The sequence below is a fragment of the Petaurus breviceps genome, unplaced genomic scaffold (genome assembly GCF_028583685.1).
Source record: "Petaurus breviceps papuanus isolate PSGF00001 unplaced genomic scaffold, PetGlider_PUasm1.0 140, whole genome shotgun sequence".
Classification (NCBI taxonomy): domain Eukaryota; kingdom Metazoa; phylum Chordata; class Mammalia; order Diprotodontia; family Petauridae; genus Petaurus; species Petaurus breviceps.
The window spans coordinates 18,600,344-18,605,429 of record NW_027185698.1 but is presented as its reverse complement, the minus strand read 5'-3'; positions in this window follow the sequence as shown (position 1 = coordinate 18,605,429).

Sequence of the window (5,086 nt, the reverse complement as noted above, 5' to 3'; positions counted from 1 at the left end):
AGGGCTTCTTAGTGAACAGCCAGGTTCCAGGACTTCTTCAACAAAAGGACTGTCTTTCACCAGTGGACAAATCTGGCAAAATAACATCAAAACAGACAGACAAAGTACCAGCAAAACAGCCATGTCTCCTCAGTCCTTGGCAGCTCAGGGGGCAGGTCTCAAAAGTCCAGGGCAATTCAAAGCAGCCACCAGCAATTCTCTTAGCCTCTCTCTCCAGGAGGTGCTGCTTCCAAAAAAAGGTCTTCCGCCTCTCTCTTGTCTCTCCAAATCCATGTCACCAGCTCCTCCCAGTTCAGGACTTTCTTTTCACATCAAAAAGTCCATCCCACAGGTGGGATTAACAAGCTCTGGGTTTTAACACAATAAATTTGAAAACCAAGCCAATACAGGGGAATCTTTAATTGCCATTACTATCACACAAGGGAGGAAGGGAATGAATCTGGAATTCAATGTTTTAAAATCAAATGTTTAAGAAAAATAAATAAATAAATATATATATATATATACACACACACATACATACTATTATTAATACTCTTTTACATGTAATTGGGAAATAAGATATACAGGCACTGGAACATAGAGATCCACCATGCCCTACTGGAAAAGTCAAAGGGGGTATGGGAGAAGATATGGGAGAGAGCAGATTGGAGGAGGGGCTATCTTGTGGGACTGCTATTTGGGGTGGTGGGTAGGGGAAAAATGGGGAGAAAATTTATAACTCAAAATCTGGTGGAAATGAATGATGTAAATCAGAAGTTAATAAAGCATTTGAAAAAAAAAGACTTATTTAAGCATCCACAATGTTTCAGGCACTGTGCTAAACACTGCTATTAAAAAAAAGGCAAAAAAATTACCTGCCCTCAAGGAGCTCACATTCTAATGGAGAAGATAACATGGAAATAACTGTACACATAAAGACACACATATGTATCTATGTATAAGTGTTTATGTATATATGTATACGTGTGTATACATTATATATTTATATGTATATTGTTTTTCACTAGAAGTTCAAAGAAAATAACACAGAAGAAATGACAAAGATGTGTATACTTTCAGTTACAAGAGCTGAACTTGAAATATTCAAATCAGCCTGAAAATGGAAATTGGATAACAATAAAGCAGAGATTTTGTCATCATTTCTTATATATATATATATATTTTTTTTTCCCAATCACGTGTAAAAACAATTTAATATTTTAAAAAAATTGAGCTTCAAATTCTTTCCCTTCTTCCCTTCCTCATTGAGAAGGAAAGCAACTTAATATAGGTTATATATGTGCAGTCATGGAAAACATATTTCCATATTAGTCATGTTATAAAAGAAAACATCCCCCTGCCAAAAAATAAAAGAAAAAGAAAGTTAAAAAAAAAGTTTGCTTCAATTTGCATTCAGATTCTATCAATTCTTTTTCTGATAGTGGATAGCATTTTTCATAAAAATTCTTTTGGAATTGTCTCAGATCATTGTATTGCTAAGAATACCAAAGTCATCTACAGTGGATCATCATAAAATGTTGCTGGTATTGTGTACAAGTACAATGTTCTCCTGGTTCTTCCCATTTCACTTTTCATCAGTTCACGTAAGTCTTTCCAGGTTTTTCTGAAAGCGTCCTGCTCATCATTGCTTATAGCACTATAGTATACGATTACAATCATATATGTGTTCAGCCATTCCCCAATTGATAGGCACCACCTTGATTTTAAATTTTTTGTCATCACAAAAGAGCTACTACAAATATTTTTTGAACACATAGGTCCTTTTCTTTTTAAAAATATCTCTTTGAGATATAGATCTAGTAGTGGTATTGTTGGGTCAAAAAGCATACACAATTTTATAGCCTTTTGGTCATAGTTCCAAATTGCTCTCCAAAATGGCTGGATCAGTATACAACTACAGTAACAGTGCATAGTGTCCCAATTTTCCCCACATCCCCTCCAACATTGGTCATTTTCCTCTTCTGTCATATTAGCCAATCATATAGGTACAAGGTGGTTCTTCACAGTTCTTTCAATTTATGTTTTCTAATCAAAAATGACTTGGAGCATTTTTATATGACAATGGATACCTTTGATTTCCTCCTCTGCAAACTATTTATTCATATCCTTTGGTCATTTATCAGTTGGGGAATGATTTATATCCTAATAAATTTGACTTGGTTTTGAGAAATTTGAGAAAGAAGGCCTTTATCAAAGAAGCTTGTTATAATTTTTTCACAGTTATGATTATTATATATTTCCTGCCATTCTATTCCCCCTGTCTCTCTCCCTTTATCTCTCATTTCACCTTTTCTCTCCTCAAAAGTCTTTTGTTTCTAAATTTACTTACCATTTCCAACTGAAATTGTGTAAGTATAAAGTGGTCACCACAATACGAAGTCAAAAAACCTAGAAATTGAATTAAGGAGAAAATATTGCCAAATGGGACAAGACAGATGAAGAAAAATAAAAAGCACATGTTATAGTTTTTTACTCTGGAGGAGATATAGACAAATGTTGGTCCTTCATTTGTTGGGGAGGTAAGTGACTAGAGCAATGCAATGTTACATACACTGTTCAATATTGTATACTTTTATTTGGATTTGTTTAGCTCTTTTTAATTATCACAAGGGAAAGAGTATAACTAGAAATTACTGTGATAAGAAAACAAAAGGTATCATTAAAAATGCTGAAATTTTAAAAAGAAATAGTAGGGGAGATAAATTTTCAGAAAGTTTTACATGAAATTCAACCAAGGCAGATCATCCAAGAACATTTATAGATGAAGCTAGAACAATATAAAGGTAGAAATTAATTTCCTGCATTTCTATAACAATCTGTTCTCCCATCAGTGATCATAGAACTGCTACATTTTGACTCTAACCACCTAAGTTGGTACCCATTATGTCATATGAGGAAGTGACCATGGCACTCAAAAAGATGAAGGTAGGAAGAGAAGCTCTACCAGAGTGAATATATACAGAATAAATCCATGCTGTAGGCAAAATAATTTAGTAGGCTGAAGCAGGCTGGTATAAACTGAGACTTGTACAAAGGAAAAGAGGATTGTATTTAACAAATAATAATGTACTTTCTTCCATCCCAAACTACTTCCTGGAAGAAACTCTATTTTTTGTAAAATGAATATTCTTCCAATGATAATGTGTGTATGTGTGTGTGTGTATATATATATATATGTATGTATGTATACATATATATGTATGTATGTATATATACATATACACACACATACACACATTATCACTGGAAGAATATTCATTATATATATTATATATAATATACAGTATAATAAATATATATATTTACTATACCATATATTTTTTACTATACTATTATACTATATATAATATAGTATTATATGAACTATATATAGTATCATGAATACTGTAATCTCTGGAGATTCAAAATTGTAGGGGACCAAAAGGGCAGTCAGTAGATGACTATAAGTTTGGGGTAGGTGGAAAGCAGCATTTGACCAGTGAGACCTCACACCCAAAAAATGTCAGAAGGGACAGTATTCAGGAAAAACATGATCAGAAAAAGAGATGCATTGGTCACATGTTGAGAGTAACGAATAACAGATAACCTGTTTCTCTGGTACCCTTGAGATAGTAAACATCCTGGAAGGACTACCTTGGAATACTGAGTGAATTCATGGCATGACATAGACAAGTATTTCACAGGATGAGAAATTCTGGATAGGTTGAAATCTGTACCATTAGAGGGAATACTCACATAAATGAGCCCACATTTCCAAGTATAATGAGTATGACTTCTTTTGAAGTTTTATTATTCATTAATTATTTCAAAATTTTTAATTTAATCTTTCTGCTTAAGCTTTCAAGTATGTGAGGACAGAAACCACATTTTATACTTGTTTTACATTTGCTACAGTGCCTAGAATTGTGCTGAACACATGGTAGGTATACAATAAATCTTTTGTTTTATTAATTGATTTAAAAAATTTTTCTAATATGGCTAGATTAGATCATACCACTCAGTGTACATTCATTGGAGGAAGTGACCCTGAAACTTGTGGTCATTATCAACAATGAAGAGCATTCTCTTACCTAAATAAAAGCAAGTCTTTCTGATTTTGTTTTTCTTTTCTCCTTCCTTTTATATCCTTTTCATGTAGTTTTCACATTTAATGAAATGTTGTAGATGGAAAAATAAAGTCTCTGTTATGGATGGATTATTTTTTTCTCTAAAGTTGTCTAAGAGTTAGTCAACACCAACAAATTACATGGATGTGTCATAGTACTGAACTGTATTGTAGAAAATCATTTGTGAGTACTTGCAGGTGACCCAAAGGGCAATGGAAAGACATATGGGGCTATAAGTAGCCATGGAAAATTATGAAAATGGTTTATGTAAAAAATGGTATAAAGGACATCATCCAACATTCAGAGACCAGAAGGAAAGGCAATGTGTAAAAGTAGGCAAGGATAAGTCTTAGAGCCAGAGTGATCTGAGGTCAGGTCCTGCCTTTGACACATACTAGCTGTGTAACCCTGGGCAGGGCAGGAAATCTCTCAGTGCCCAAGGCAATTCTCTAAAACTACAAATTGCAGAAGAGTTGCCAGTCTGAATCCTTATATTGTTAATAACAATAAAATTACAAGTTTAGATTCCCTTCCAAGAAAGACCAAAATAGGTGAGGATTCGTCATGCAGTGAGAGCAAGGGAAAACATGTGAGCAGTTGAAGGGCTACATGGATGTCCACAAAATAAAATGTAAAAAAAAATTATTACTTAAAATTATCAAGCATTCATAATTTTTCTCTCTCCAAGAATACTTCAAGAAAGAAAAAGGAAATAAAGAAAGAAAGAGAGACAGGAAATAAAGAGAGAGACAGGAAAGAAAGAAAGAAAGAAAGAAAGAAAGAAAGAAAGAAAGAAAGAAAGAAAGAAAGAAAGAAAGAAAGAAAGAAAGAAAGAAAGAAAGAAAGAAAGAAAGAAAGAAAGAAAGAAAGAAAGAGAGAAAGAAAGAAAGAAAGAAAGAGAGGAAAGAGAAAGAAAGGAAGGAAGGAAGAAAGGAAGGAAGGAAGGAAGGAAGAAAGAAAGAAAGAAAGAAAGAAAG